This window comes from Cupressus sempervirens, chromosome 4, assembly GCF_028749045.1.
Source record: "Cupressus sempervirens isolate cs-2001-9-10 chromosome 4, ASM2874904v1, whole genome shotgun sequence".
Classification (NCBI taxonomy): Eukaryota; Viridiplantae; Streptophyta; class Pinopsida; order Cupressales; family Cupressaceae; genus Cupressus; species Cupressus sempervirens.
The window spans coordinates 499,492,489-499,509,766 of record NC_143121.1 but is presented as its reverse complement, the minus strand read 5'-3'; positions in this window follow the sequence as shown (position 1 = coordinate 499,509,766).

Sequence of the window (17,278 nt, the reverse complement as noted above, 5' to 3'; positions counted from 1 at the left end):
AAGGACATATTCAAACTAGTGTGTCAGTGATCTTCGTGAAGAAGAAAAATGGATCACTTAGGTTGTACATTGATTACCAGTAATCGAACAAAGTAACCATCAAGAAATGATACCCACTTCCCAAGATAGATGATATTTTTGATTAGTTATAGGGTTCCAAAGTATTCTTAAAGATAGATTTGAATTTGGGTTATCATCAGTTGAGGATTGTGGAGAGTGATATCCACAAGATTGCATTTCTTACATAGTATGGTCACGAATGCTCCAGTTGTATTCGTGAGCCTCATGAATGGAGTATTTCATACCTTTTTGGATAAGTTTGTAGTCATATTCCTAGATGATATTTTGATATATTCTTGTGATGAGGAGCATGAAGAGAACCTAAGATAGCTTTTGTAGAAGTTGAGAGAAAACCAATTGTATGCCATCTTCTCAAAGTGTGCATTTCTTAGACCTGAGATACATTATTTTGGTCATGTTATATCAAGTGATGGGATCTTAGTAGGTCCATAAAAGATTAGGGCCATCATGGATTGAACAACACCCACTAGTGTCACTAAGGTGAGGATTTTTATGGGGTTAGTAGGATACTACATATGCTTCATTGTGGAATTTTATAGATTGGCACACCCAATCACATCCCTTCAAAGAAAGGGGAAGAAGTATGAGTGGATAGAGAAGAGTGAAAGAGCCTTCCAAGAGCTCATGAGAGCCCTCACAAGTGCACTAATCCTTGTAGTACTAGACCCTTCTATAGATTTTATGGTGTGTATAGATGCATCTTTGGATGGTATAGGGGCAGTCTTTATGCAGGACAGATGACTTATTTCATATGAGTCTGGGAAGTTTAAGACTGAAAAGTTTAATTAGCCTACTCATAACCTAGAGGTTGTAGTAGTAGTACATCCTTTAGTGAGGTGGTGACACTTCCTTCTAGGTCATAGATTTGAGCTTCATTCTAACCATCAAATCTTGCAATACATATTCACACAGTCAAACCATAATGCTAAGCAGAGGAGGTGGATGGAGTTTCTTTGTGAGTATTATTTTTATGTTCATTATAACAAGGGAAAGGAGAATGTGGTTACAGATACCTTAAGTAGAATGCATCATGAGCATTCATCTATGAATACTTGCACCAATTTGAGAGAGTGTGTCCTATGTCATTTTCAAGAAGATGAGTTATATCCAGAGGTTTTTTAGTTGGTACATTCTAAGAAACCCTTATAAGGGAAGTATTCAAAGTATTAATTGGAATCTGATGGACTTTTGTGTCATAGATGATGTATATGTGTAGCTTTCATTGGGGGTTTGTACAAGCTCATTGTACTTGAAGCACATCGATAACCTTATGCAGTGCACCCTAGTGTTAAGAAGTTGCATGTAGATTTGAAGCAATTATATCATTGGATAGGCATGAGAGTGCACATTTCTAGCATTATTTCATGATGCCTCGAGTGCTAGAGAATGAAGGTAGAGCTTGTCATCCTGGTGGGCTTCTTTAGCCTCATGAGATTCTAGAGTGGAACTGGGATACTATTTCTATGGATATTATTGTTCATATTCTCATGTCTTCTCACTGCCATGATGTCATTTTGGTGATGGTTGACACATTGACAAAGGTCACCCACTTCTCACCCATGCGTACTACTTTCATAGCACAAGACATACCGCTAGTGTTTTTGTGGAGCATTTTTAGACTTTATGGCATTCCTCATAAGATCATTTCAGATAGGAACTCCCTATATGCAACATCCTTTTGGAGAGAGCTACAGGCAGCATTGGGTACTAGGCTCAATTGTAGTATAGTGTACAATCCTTAGACCGATAGCCAGACCAAGAGAGTTAATTAGGTATTGGAGGATATTTTTTGCATGTATGTGATGGACCATCCGGTCAAGTGAGAGGAATACATGCCTCTTGTCAAGTTTTCCTATAACAATGGTCACCATTCCTCTATAAGTATGCCACCTTATCATGCCTTATATGGTAGACCTTGCAAAACACCCTTGAGTTCGGATAAGATAAAGGATAGAGTATCTATTGGTCCTTAGATAGTTAGAGAGATGGAGTAGTAGGTGGTTTTGATTCAACAGTGCCTTAGAGAGACAAGGGATAGGCAAAACAAGTATGTTGATGCGAAAAGGATTGATTGAGAGTATAGAGTCAAAGATAGAGTCTTCTTGAGAGTGTGACTACACAAGAGTTAGATTCATTTTGTAAAATTTTCTAGGTTGGCATCTTGGTTTGTTGGACCATTTGAGATCTTAGAGAGGATAGGACTAGTTTCTTATCATCTAGCTTTTCCACCTAACCTATCATGCATCAATGTTGTGTTCTATGTTTCTTTACTTAGAGGATATATATGATGAGTCTCACATTATAGATTGGGATGGCTTGCAAGTGGATTTGGATAGGAAGCTAGCATTGGAGCCCATTGGTATTATGGCCCAACAGACCCTTGTGTTATGAGGAAGAGAATTCAACTAGGTTAGAGTCTAGTAAGATTGTTATGATGAAGTCATAGCTTCATGGGAGGATGTAGCGCATATGAGATATTAGTACCCATATATTTTTTATGAATTCTAGGAGGAAGTTCATGCCTATTGGGGGAGCATGTGAGACCTCACCTCGACCCATCATAGCATAGTTGATACACTTACTTTGATATACTATGATCTGACATTTTGAGACATTATTGTGTGCATAAAAGAATCACACTTCTATAAACTATTATTCTTGAGAGAACCCATGGAAGAGGGAGTCTCAAGAGATAGCTTATAGCTCTCTATCTATGACATGCAAAGGTTATGAGATGATGGCTCTCAAATGAACCAAACTATGCAACCCTTACAAGGTGCACCATAGAACAAGAGATTCAAAGAGTAGAGGCAAGAGTGCCAATATTCAAAAATTTAGAATAAAATGCGATGCAAATGCAAGCTATTCTAAATGAAATGCAAGCTAAAAAGGAGAACTAAGATAAATCATAAATGAAACTAAGATAAAAAGTATGCCATAATCTAAGTAAAATGAGAGCTAAGCTAAAATGAAAAAATGTAAGAATGCTCCAAGTCTCCAAAATCACCAAGAAAACCTGTAGCATAACAATACCATGAGAGACTAAGATTTTTTGAATGAGGAGAGAGCCCTCTCTTTTAAAGAAAAATAGATGGTAGAGATTAAGAGGCAAGATCAATGTAATCAAGGGTGAAGTTTGAAAGTGGGAGTGATCCATGTACACAAGCATCTCAACCAATCACAATTAATGGTTGACTTTTGAAAGGGTTTGAAATGTGTGGAGGAGAACTTAAGTTATTTTTAAAATAGAAGATTCCTCCCCCCTAGAAAATTGTGCATTCATGTGTAAACAAAAATGCATTTTCTTTTATTTCTAAAATAGGAATAATACTTTATGTGTGCACACTTAGGATAAGATATGAGTGGGTAATTGCATTTAATTAAAAGGGGGACATGTTTTTTTTAATTAAATATGAACTTGGGATAAAGTGGTCATACCATAGGTTATAATTGAATAAATAAATTTTGGAGGATTTGATAAAAAAATAACCATTAGATAAATTATGGAAAAATGCTAGAAAGGGGGCTCATAGTCTAGATGACCATTTTTAGTTGATTACATTTGTCTCTCTTTGACTAATGTGTGATTGATTTAGGAAAACATGATGTCAAAGAAAATAGAAGCCAAGTAGGCAACAATAGATAGAGAGATCTGATTATGAAGAATGAAATGCAGAAAGAGATAGCAAGTCTTAAATGTATAGTCTATTAGTAACAATACTTAACACTAGGATAGAGATGATATTAGAACTCAAGAAGAGTACTAACACTAAGAAAATAAGATAGATCAAAAGAAAATATATAGTTTTAGAAGAAAGAAATTTACAATAATGATAGAATATTCTTGCCCCCTTGGGATTGAAATCAAAATGAGATAGAGGAGATGTAGAAATAAGCTAGATTTGATCAAATTAGAACAAAGAAAAGTTCATGATGATAGATAAGAGATTAAGACCAAAGAGTGACCACCAAGCAATGAAGATATTCTCTAGTTTGACTAACTTTGACCAAGAAAGATAAAGCATAAGAATTAGTTCAAATAAAGAAGAAAGATGAAATGAGATGGAATATAAATGAAAGAGAAGAGTGGAACAGAGTAGAAATGATGAAGAAATGAAGAAGTGATGATTTCCCTAAAAAGATTCAAAGATTAAGCCTCAATAGGTGAGCCAACTACATAGAAGAAGGAAGAAAATTTGACTAGCAAGATGAACTCGAATTTGGATTTCAATCCCAAAAATGGATCCAGGATGTTGAGATTAGAAAAGATAGGTCAAAAGCAAAGATGAGATAGTAAGATAGAAAAGAAGTGAGAAAAAGGAAAGAAGAGATAAGATAAGATCGAGAAGATGCAAGAGAAGGATGAATGCAGTTAGCTGAAAAGTCCATGAAAGATAAAGAAGAGAGCTCTCTCAACATGCAAAATTCAAAGCTAAGCTAGAATGAACCCTAGAATGCAAGCTAGTATGAAAAGGTGCAATTGCAAGGGTTACATAAGTACGTCCTAGTTTTTATCATTGAACCTTATTAGGGACATCAAAAGATCATACAATCATCACTAGTAAAACTATAAGGATATGAATATGATCTATATCAGATAGAAATGTGAGAATCCAACTTAAGCATCAAAGACATGTAAGTCAAGATGACTATTGCAATTAGATTTCCTAAGTTTAGTATAGCAAGATTACACATGTATCAAGGCATAAGTACTAGGATAACCCCTGAGTGTAGTCTTGCAAAAATAGACAAGGATGATATGTTGTAGGTCCAAAGTGTCAAGTAGGACAAGCATGAATGCTCTAAATACCTTAGACTAACAAAGTATGCCCACAAGCAGAAAGAAAGTAAAACATGCCCCATGCCCTCATTCTTCTAGTCCATGCCATCCTCGAAAGACTTATTAGGGAGGGGAAACATAGCAAAGAAATCATCATAGAAAACACACAAAGAAGATAAAGTTCATCATAGCTCAGTATCTTAAGTGTTTAAGTGTGTGTGTGTGTAAGTCACTTAGCCATTTCTTCAAGACTTGATTCTAATAGTGAGAAATATCATGACATTGGAGACCATAGGTAAACTATCTAAGAAGTGTTGAGAAATAATTGATGTCAAATTTGGGGGGTAGTGTTGAGTAACATTGTTGTGTGAATTGCCAAAGAAACCCTAATGCACAATGAGACTTCAAATAGGCTAAGCAATTGTGCCCCCAAGAAAAGGACAAGAAACAATCCCAAGCTATCAAAATGTGTTGTGAAGTTGGTGATTGAGACTGATAGACATAGGTGCAAGGGTCTCAAGTAGTGCCTATTTTCATGTTTTCACCATTTGGCATTTTTTTTAGGACTTTTTCCTTCTTTTTTTGTTTTTTTATTTTTATTTTTTTTGGTGATACATCAAAGCACCTATTGCTAGGTTTTCACTAAGATGATCATTTTTTTAGGACATTTTCTAATTTTTAAGATTTTTTTCAGCATCATATATGATTTTTAGGATTTTTCAGAACGATTTAGAGATTACTAGTTCTCAAGAAAAATCACATCATTTTTTGCAATGTCTAGCAAGGTGTAAAATATGGAATAGTGAATTGGTGGATAAGTAGAGATGAATAGGAAAGGAATGTGAAGTGAGTGAAAGTGATCCTCAAGGACTGACTCCTCAAGAGTACCCAAGCTAGGGAAAGATGGCCATATAAATTAGGTTTTGGATAAGCAATGGAAGCATGAGCAAGATAGCATATAGAATAAGAAGTGAAGCCAACAAGTGAGATAGCATGAAATGTGTAGTCAAAAAGAGTAGGCATGCCAAGAGACCTATGAGAACCATGTTTTATTTATTGTGATCAAGACCAAGGAGTCAACTAGATAGGATAGTGATGGGATAGAGCAATAAGAATAAAGCTCAAGATGGAGACTATGAGTGAATGAGAAAGCACAATAGAGAATCTCATGGATAAGATAGCCAATATGCAAAGATAGCTCAAAATTGTCAAGATCAAAGAGAGAAGAGAGGATAGATGGATGATGGAAGAATTATGCATGATGCCTATTTACTAGGTTTTCATCATGGTACTTACCCAAGGTGCCAAAAGCAGTAGTTTTCACCATAGGATGAATTTTATTTCTCCTTACTTTTGCTACCGTGGTGCCACAAGAAGTGGTTTTAAACAAGGCACTTTTTTCTTTTTTCTTTTTTTCTTTTTTTTCCTTTTTTTTTTTGGATTTTTAGAAAGAGCTCAAGCTTTGTCAATTTAGATAGTGCTCCTATAGGAAGAATAATTCATGATAAGCCAAGACCATGGATAAGGTATGCTCAAAGATGCTGATAGGATGAAGGAAGAGAGATGGTAGTAGGAAGAGTATATGGAAGATAAGAGTTTATGTATAGAAAGTAAGTGTAATCTTTAGAGGATTTCATGAGGGTAGCTGAAATATTGGGCAAGATCAACATTGACACACACCTTGAAGGGTGTTGGAATGACGTAGAAATAATGGAGGGGATATTTTTAAGCTTAGATGTATGATGTAGCAAAGAAATTTGGAAGAAGATGGAGTGGAAGGCTTTGGAAGCTTGAATGTCAACTTTGAAGTATTTTCAATATTCAAGTCTTTCAAAAGAGACTTGGGAATCCATATAGCTTTAGATTTTTCTTTTTATTTGGATGCTTGAGAGTGTATTTCTTCAATGATTGATTTAGGAACCCATATTTTCTTTGATATTTGCAATCTCTTTTGTGCATTTTCCTTCTTAGCCTTCACATGTTGTTTAGATGGGACATAGTGATCTTCATTTTTCAATGGATTCTTATGTTTATTCTCACTTACAAAGGACTTGTGATTTGTGGATGAATAAGGCTGATATGACTGGTTTAGATGGATAGATGGGTGAAAAGTCATCAAGGATGAGTGTCTTTGTTGATCTTGATGTATGATGGGAAAGCTAGGAGTGGAAAATGTAGGAGATGAAGGAACATAAGGTCCCAATATAGATGGAAGGTTTGAAGGCTTTAGATTTGATGGATAAGGACCAAGGATAGACTTTGGATATGCAAATGGATAGTGAAAAGGGATATCAACATCTTTAGAGTGAGCAACATAGTCAAATCCATCAATAGACTTGTAAGTAGCTTTGATAGGAACAACATTTTTAATAGGAGCACTTAAAGCTTGAGCACAATTTTGAAGTAGATATGGAGAAGTAGAACATGAGGGGACACTTTGATCTTGAAAAGTAGCTTTGGATAGCATAGGAAGAGAACTTTTCTCATAATATTTAGTAAGCTCAAGGAAGATAGTGTAAGTGGTCTCTTCATCATACTTATGAGGTGGATAAGATATAGGATATGGAGGGGGAAAATCTTGAAAGAGATGAAAGGGTGCTTGATCTTGATCTTTCTTGACATTTATAGCTTTTTATTTTTTAGAGTCCTTTTGAAATGGAGCCACTTCTAAGGACAAGGGAGAATGAAGAGTGAATGGATTAGTGCTTGGATCTTTAGGCTTAGTATCATGGAAAAGGTTTGCATCCAAGTGAAAGTTAGCTTGACTCTCTTTTAGAGGTAGCCCTTGAGGATAGGCATTGTGTATGTTAAAAGCATTAGGTTCTTTATTTGATAGACGCATGTTGGAAATATTTGAAGTATTGGGAGGTGCATGAGTTTTAGAAGACATGGAAGTATCAAGGAAATCATCACTAGACATAGGTTCATTAATATGGTCTTTCTCAAGAAAAGTATACTCATCACATGAGTCATTAGAGGTATCAATAATACCATTATCAATAAGATCTTTGATTATATGTTTCACTCAATGAAATCTAAAGTACTATGCTCATTATGTTGATGATAAGCACAATAGATATCCAAGAATGGGTTTCTATATGAGGTAGACTTAGGTGACGTGATGAGCTTGGTGTCAAGAAGTGTTCGCAAAGTGTCATCATAAGAATCTTCCAAGGGAGTAAAAGTTCTATCAAAAGTATGTCTAGATTCCTTTTGTTGTTTCTCAAGTGAATGGTATGCATCCATGTCTTCATCATTGTCTTGGTCAAAGATAGGTCTATCATGATAGCTTGGAATAGGCTCAAAGAAGGTATCACTTTCTCTCTCTCTAAAGAGGTCTTTAGATCTAGAAGATGAAGACATTTGATGTCTTGGAGTAGAATATGTAGACCTTGAAGAAGATGAACCATGTGTATGTAAAGGTCTTAAGAGAGATTCATTTAAGAATGAAATTTTCTCCTGTAATATTTTCTCAAGTTTAGACTTCATTTCTATCATACGCTTAGAGAAATGAAGGTAAGAAAGATCATTTGTCTCTTCTAGTTTTGTGTATTGAGCATATAGATCTTGAAACTCTTTAGTGGCATGGAGGATATCATGATCATCTAGCTTTGGTTGATGTTTGGTAGCACAAGGTTTGAATTCCATAGTGGTAGATAGATAATCAAGCATGAAGGAGAGTAGAGGAAGCTAAGAAGGTGACAAAAGATAACTTGATGTCCAAACTAGAGAGGTAGAGTGTTCACTTGCCAAAATAGTAAAGAGAGATTAAAGTGACTTGTCAAGAAAGGTGTCCAAGATAATTATGACACTAGTGACTCAAGTCAAGAGCTAGGAAATAATCCCAAATAGCCAAGTAGATAGAGCAAGTGAGGTGACAAGTGGACAACTTTCCGAACCTAAGAGTGTAGTCAAGAAATCAAGGTAACCATTTCAGCAAAAAGATAACTAGCAAGTGAACATAGACCATGAAGATAGGAAGACCAAGAGCACTAAGACCAAAGAGCCACTTTAAGCATGTTCAAACACTAGAGACATAGAAAAGAAAAATAAAATGATGAGACTCCCCTTAGCAAGCAACACAAGAAAAATTTTAAGCCTTGATGCTTTGACTTGATTGAAAAAGTTTGACAATAGTTGATAGCATAGCAAGTTTGATGTTCAAAATCAATTTCTTTCCAATCAAGATAGTGACACATGGAGTAGTCTTCAAACAATCAAGCAAGGGAAAAAGCATCCTTGCATGATACAAGAATATGTAAGGTATTAAAAGAAAGCCCTATAACTATCACCATGTGTATGTTCAAAATATTTCCATAGGTCTAGCACATTCAAGAACACATCAAGCAATATCTACCCAAAAGTCACAGTTCATTACTCAATAACTTGGCCCACACTTGATGCTCCTTTTCCTCACACCAAGTGGTTTGCCACAAGAGATATTGGCTTTTTCATGGAAGTGCCATAAGTACAACCAAGGGAACATAGATGATGAGTGTAAAATCTTGGGGTGATCTGGGTAGTCCACTAGGATCAATCCTTGCACCAAGAAGTTGAGTGGAAAAATAGGGTGGATACTAACCTAGGGTGTTTAGAAAGGGCTTCCATTTGTAATGTTCCTCTTGCGCCCAATTAAGGGACACCCCACCTTACGGTGAGTAATAGACCTCTCAGTCACAAGAGCACCTTAAGTGTTCTTGCCTAGTGATCTCCTTATGGTCAAAATATCATAAGCGATCACACTAAGTGAAGAAAAACACTAAATCTACTAAGGTTTTTTGTCTTTGATAGCCTTGAGTTTATAGTGGGTTGGAAGAGCCGGGTAATTTTTTTATCCCCACTTGAGTTCTTCCTCTTAAGTTGACCGAGAGCAGGCCCTCTAAAGGATCCTAACTACCACAAAATGGATCCACTCTCAAGGGTCAAGATTTAGGATTCACCTCAAGGGTGAAGAGCATACTCTCCTATCATGATTTCTTCCCCCAAAAATTTCAAGAAGATCCAATTACCCCCTTGTTTTCAAAATCCAAAAGTGGGTCACAATTTTTGATTCACTGCAAGGGTGAAGAGCATACTCTCCTAACACCAAGGAATCCCAATTGCAAGTTTAATGTGCCTACAAAAAAAATGAACAACTAGTAGATGTTTCACATAAAATAAAAAAAGAAATAAAGTTTGGTTTTTATGCTTTGGGCAGCCCTGCAAACAATTGTTAGTAGCCTTTGCGCATTTGAAGCTTTCACATACGTTCTTTTTAGCAATGAAATGAGAAACTCCTGCAAAGCAACCAAGGTTATGGCATAGAAGCCAAGTAAGACTTGCAATATAAAGTGATTAGTTGCCTCAAAAATCCAAGTTATCTTCCAACCAAGTGTATGCAAAGAAAGTGCAAGCTAATCACAAATGCTCTCATTTTTTACTCTTTGCTTTTGACCTAGTTAACAAGATTGGACTTTTTTACTATGATTTCAAATTCAAAAATAGAAATGAAAAGAAGAGGCCCCTATTAAAAATAGAGAGCTTTCCAAAAATGCAAGAAATTCAAAAAAATCTCTTCATTTGTGCCCTAGGGACCCATTTTGTCAAAAGAGACCAAATTTATCAAATCAAATTTTTGATCCTTATTATGACCTCAAAATTTAAAACACAAAGAAAAAACCCCCCCTGTAGAATTCAAAAACCTTTCTAAAAATGTAATTTTTTCCAAAAAAGTTGTTGATTTGTGACCAAAAATGACTTCTTATGAAAAAAAAAGAAAAAAGCATAACTAATGCAAATCAAGTCAAAATAATTTGAAAATTAGAGTGAGATGTTTTGGACATATAGTTAACTTGCAAAACAAAGTCCGAGTGGTTTAGGAGATATGATCAAATCTTTAAAAATCTAGGGTTTTGGCCTTCAAACCAATCTGCATATGGGTTAGCCTTAAAACCAAAGTGAGAACTCTAGAAAACCACTAGATTAGATCCAATATACTACTATAAAAAATCAAAAATGAGAAATGAAAGCAAATGGAGCTAGAAACTTGATTCAAGCCCCATGGTGGGCACCAAAAATGTGTACATAAAAGTGTCACACTTCTATAAACCATTATTCTTGAGAGAACCCATGGAAGAGGGAGTCTCAAGAGCTGGCTTATAGCTCTCTATCTATGACATGCAAAGACTATGAGATGGTGGCTCTCAAATGAACCAAACCATGCAACCCTTGCAAGGTGTACCATAGAATGATAGATTCAAAGAGTAGAGGCAAGAGTGCCAATATCCAAGAATCTAGAATAAAATGCAAGCTAACAAAGAGAACTAAGATAAAGCATAAATGAAACTAAGATAAAAAGTATGACATAATGTAAGTAAAATAAGAGCTAAACTAAAATGCAAAAATGCAAGAATGCTCCAAATCTCCAAAATCACCAAGAAAACTTGCAACATAACAATAGCATGAGAGACTAAGATTTTTTGAATGAGGAGAGAGCCCTCCCTTTTAAAGAAAAATAGATGGTAGAGATTAAGAGGCAAGATGAAAGTAATCAAGGATGGAGTTTGAAAGTGGGAGTGATCCATGTGCACAAGCATCTCAACCAATCACAATTAATGGTTGACTTTTGAAAGGGTTTGAAATGTGTGGAGGAGAACTAAAGTTATTTTTAAAATAAAAGATTCCTCCCACCTAGAAAATTGTGCATTCATGTGTAGACAAAAATGCCTTTTCTTTTTATTTCTAAAATAGGAATAATGCTTTATGTGTGCACACTTAGGATAAGAGATGAGTGAGGAATTTCATTTAATTAAAAGGGGGACGTGTTCTTTTAATTAAATCTGAACTTGGGATAAAGTGGTCATACCATAGGTTATAATCAAATAAATAGATTTTGGAAGATTTGATAAAAAATAACCATTAGATCAATTATAGAAAAATGCTAGAAAGGGGGCTCATAGTCTAGATGACCATTTTTAGTTGATTACAATTATATCTATTGGATTAGACATTATTAGTATTACTTATGCCATGCAATGATTACTTTAGTATGCTTACCTATGTTAATTATGATGTTTTAAATGTATGTATAAGCATTATGATGATTATTTTAGTATTTTGATTCAAATTGATGAATATTTTATGATGATTCAATTATGAGATTAGTGATGTTAATCTATTTGCATAAATAGGAAAAGTTTAGTTAAATGAAATTTATAATGTTTTGATCAATTTGATTATGTAAATTTGGTTTTTATTTATTTATTTATATCTCTTTGTGTGTGTGATTGTATCAAACTACTAATATTCGTGTTAAGTGTGCAGGAAATTTAACAATGGAACTAATCAGAGAAATAATAATTGACCCTATGTGCAAACTATAAAATCGAGGTTAAATCCAATAAAGTGATTTTAACCTCATTGTCAAGTGTTTAATTTGTATCTTAATTTGAATGTATATGTATCATTTTATACTTTGTGACATGTTGAATGTTATGTAAAAGTAACTCTTATGGTGTCACTTGACACTCATTTTATGCATATGTGTACTAACATGTCAATTAGGGTTGTCAATGTAACCTGTTAACCTAAGACTAATTTAGTTAGTAACCCAAATTAATTTCTCTTGATTAAGGTTTATTAAAAAGGATTCATCCTTAGGATTTTGGAGATCAAATATTTTCAAGACACTTGTATAGGTCATAAATTGATTCAAGAAGCCCAATTTAATGTAATCCAAGTGCCCAAGTGGTAGAGGTATGGGTTAGGAACATTTTCCACCCATCTAGAACTTCCTAGTGATATTTATGACCCCTAAAACATCTCAATTTCCCTTTGTTCCGAAAATGGATTGTTTCCATGAAGTTGCCCAAGTTTACACTCTTGCAAAGAGGTTGCCTTTATGATAGGGGCAAGTGGAGAGACCAAAGGAGGCTTAGAGTCAAGTTGGAGTTATTGCTATTTTTGAGTGGGTGACTTTGGAAGCAATTTAGAGTCCCTTTGAATATTTCAAGGGTATTCCCCCACTTTCTATTTTTAGAGAAGTAAAGCTTCAGAATTGGAAGGAGGAAAGAATTAAACTTATTTCAAAACTCATTCTTGGTATAACCTTTGTGAAGGTAGGTTTCTCCATTTCCATGGATATGTTCATTTTGTTCATTGCTTAAGTGAATGTGTAAATCTCTTACATGTTTCAAGTTGTGTTTGTGTTTTTATCATGTGAGGGATGGGTATTATTGGTTTTTACTTGCTTCCTTTTTATTTTCTTTTCTTTTTTTGTTGGGAAAATTGTGAAGGGAGTGTTAGCATTACTCACCCTCAGACAGGGCAACAGTGGTCATGTATGGGGGAAGAAGTTAGTTGGACACCAATATTGTGTAGAGTCTCTTCTCATGATGAGGAGTGGGCAGAAATTCAAGGTGTATGGGATCTTGCATGCCAATGACATTGATCTTACTTTAGGGGGGGTATAAGGAGGAGAAAGCATGAAAGTTTATGTGAATTTCTAGCCTCGAAAGGGCATGTATATTGTATGTTTTTAAATTGAGCAATCTCCTACTTGCTATTCTACCTTCACCCCTATGTTATGGGTTGAATGTGAACCTAATCGTGCAAGCCTTGTAAGGGTGTTCTTATTTCGTGTTTCATGATGTGAGATTTGATTTGGTTGTCACTCGATCAATTACAGTTTCTCCTGGCTCGGTGGGTGGCCTTTCAAGGCCTAGGATGGGAAGTGAGGTCTCCATGGTTGTTCTATGTATTTTGAAAATTTCTTGGATAGGTCCTCATGATGGAACAACCCAGTTTTGGAGCCTTGGTAGTGTTCCTTGAGTCATTTGTTGGAGACACCTCCTTGTGATGACCTTTTATTATATCTTATAATCTTGTTATAAAAAGGGAACTTGTATCTCTATTAAGACCTTCTAGATCATATTTCATGATGTAGATGTTATTGTAGTAAGAAGAATTATGATCCTTATGTATAAATTTTATGGTAGAATGAGAAGAGGTAAAATAGAATTCGTTACAAATCACTTGTAATTGCTTGGAATGGCATAAATGCAGAAATATGGTTGTTCCACAATTCAACCTATTGTAACCCTGGATTTAAATTTTGAATACAAGATGATTTATTATATTATAAATAATTTGTTTCATGAGTAAATTCAAACTAGATTATGGATAGATGTACATGTGTTATCAAAAAAAATTGACGTTCAATTGATATAGTTATTGCATCTCAAATTTGTTAAATAGAGATAATGGAATAATCAATATATATTAAAATTTAAGTGGATGCATAATTATGACCCCACTAATACACTCCTAAAACATTAAAATTACCTCTAATATCACTATTGGAAGTTGGGACAAATACCCATTGAACCCTTTTCTATAGTCCTAAAAAAATGTACTGGAAACAAATGGGTAAAAAGGAGAACCTACAGGATGTTGTCTAATGCACAAGAATTTTTTTAATCCCTTCCTGGAATAGAGAATATTATTTGTAGATGCTCTCCTATTTTTGCATATACAAAACTTTTTCTTTTTTTTAAATATTGTTCAAACATCCACCTAATAAACTTTATATCATAAACTCCACCCTTTAAGACTTTTACCAATGGGACACTTTAAAAATTTAAAACTTTGCAAATAAAGAATGTAGGAGGGAGATGGGACACCTCATGGGCCCCACCTCCACCTTACATTCCTCCTCACCTAAGATGGACAACCTACACAAAGGAAGGGGCAAAGTCAACAAAGACTATTAATGCAAACAAAAAGACAACTTTATAACCTTGTCATCCACCTTCATTGTCTTTCCCACCACATTCCATATCTACTAAGCTTGGAGCATTATCATATCCCCCATGCCAGTCCTGACATATCAAGTGGGGTGGACGCATGTTTATGTGGCTTTTAACTTGTTAATGGAAAAGGAGCTTTTAAAATTTTCAAACCTTTTTATTGGTAACCGCTTTACTCCTTTATGCCTCCCCTCCATGTCCAAGTGTACCAGCTTGGAAAGTACATTGCTTGGACACTTATACTCTTGCAGTTCCTTAGAAAGTGCAACTCTCCTTGGGGAACATAGGTGCATGGGGTTTAGGGATTAGGAGTAGGTGTTTAGAGGTTGGTTAGTATTAGGTTAGTGGTATATTAATGATATTTAGTAGTTAGTTAATATGTTTAGGATTTAGTCTATTTTATTTATTTTTTTCTTAATTAGGATTAGTTAGTAGTAATAAAGGTGAGATATATTATTACATCTTTAAAATTGAAGGGTTAGTATAAAAGTAGAGTTAGAAAATACTTAGGGATTTAATATTTAGTATTTAGTTTATTAATGTATCTGACAGATGGTAATGTTGGTAATTTAATTTTAGGATTCTTTTAGAATTTAAATTAAATAAATTTTAATAAATGGTTTTGGACGGTAGTGTCTAAGATGAAATAATAGAGTTAAATAGGGTAGAGGGAAAAGTGAAATAGCTTATGTTTCCTATGTATGAAAATATGTATGTATACATTATGGAACTATTTTAAATATTATAATATTAAAACTAAAAATTTAATTAATTATAAATTCAATATTTATTAATGTTTTGGTTTAATGGTGTCATCAAGTTGGTAAGTGTTCATGTAATGTTCAAAATTGTTACAAGTCAAGTTGACTAGATAACACAATAGGATGACTCGGGTTATGATTAGGAGATAAGATGAAGGTCATAAATATCCTATTAGTAATTATTTAATTTTTTTTATTAGCCCAAAATTGGTTATGATAATATCCAAAATTCAAGTATTAGTATAATAAAACAAGTGTAAAAGGTATCAAACCAACCTAACTTAACTTATATTACTAATCAAATGTACCTCAAATATTACGTCACATTTTATCAAACACGAAACTATAGTTAAACAACCAACTCATTCATCCTGACCTAGGTGTTCCTATAGCATTGGGAACCTAGGGTTTTGAACCCATGCAATAGAATGGAATACTGACTCTACATCCTCATGCAATGCAAACAAAAGTCAAACTATGTGCCTAGATCTTGTAACCCAAAAACTAATTGTACCATGTATCACCCTTCTGTAATGTGCTCAATGATGGATCACATGTTTATATGTTAACTTAGTTGAATTTATTTTAATTTTATTATATTACCCTAATTTTTGGGCATAACAACCTTACTATAGTTGCTTTCAAAATCATAGTCTGCTAGAAATTTTGACCATCTCCTTCGATGAGCATTTAGATTAGTTTTAGTGAATATAAACTTTAACCCATGATGATTGCACCTCAATTAAAATGATTTCCCTATCAAATAGTGTGTGCACATTTGTAGAGCATGAATATTGGTTGTGAATTCTAAATTATGCAGTGTGTAATTCTGCCCATAGTTCTTTAATTTCCTAGACTCGTAGGAAATAACCTGACCTTCTTGCATCAATACCCAATCCTTCTCTTTATGCATTAGTGATAATCAAAAAGTGACCCTTAGGGTTTGGCACTCTAACTAATAGTGTAGTGGTTAACTTTTTCTTTAAGTACTCAAAAGATGATTGATACTTTTATGACCTAGCAAAACTTTTCCCTTTGCATTAGTTATGGGATGGGCTATTTGTGAAAATTTCTTAACAATTTTCCTATACAACTCAGCTAGTCCCATAAAACTTCTAACTTATGATACATTTTGAGGTGTAGGTCAATCCTTAATTGCTTTAAAATTAGAAAGGGCTACTACAATACGTTTTGCAAAGATAACATGACCTAAATATCAAATTTTCTTTGGTAGAAAGAGCATTAGACAATTTCCCATTAAAACTTGTTCTTGCATAGTCTTTGAAGAACTATTTCCATATGCTTTTGATGTACTTCCTCATTGCGATAATAGATAAGTATATCATCAATAAAAACCAATATAATTTTTTCTAAACAATGTTGAAATCCACTATTCATAAGGATCATAAATATTGCAGGGGCATTGCTTAATTTGAAGGCTAAGACTATGAATTCATAATAACCATAATGGGTTCTAAAAGTTGTTTTACAAAAATCCTCCTCTTTAATCTTGAGTTGGTGATAACTCAATTTAAGGTCTATCTTAGAAAATATTGATGTTTCTCACATTCAATCAAATAAGTCATTAATTTGGGGAAGTGGATATCTATTTTCTATGGTGACTTTGTCAAGCATTCTATAATCTATGCACAACCTCATGGTTTCATTCTTCTTTTTAACAACCAATATTAGGGCTTCAAAAGGAGAGACACTATGGTGGATGAGTTTCTCTCTAATAATTATTGTAACTAAACTTGCAATTCCATCAATTCTATGGTGGTGATTTTTTTCTTTGGGCATCAAATCTATGGTGAAATTGAATACCCTAGAAGGAGGTAATCTAGGTAACTCCTCTGGAAACACATCTTGAT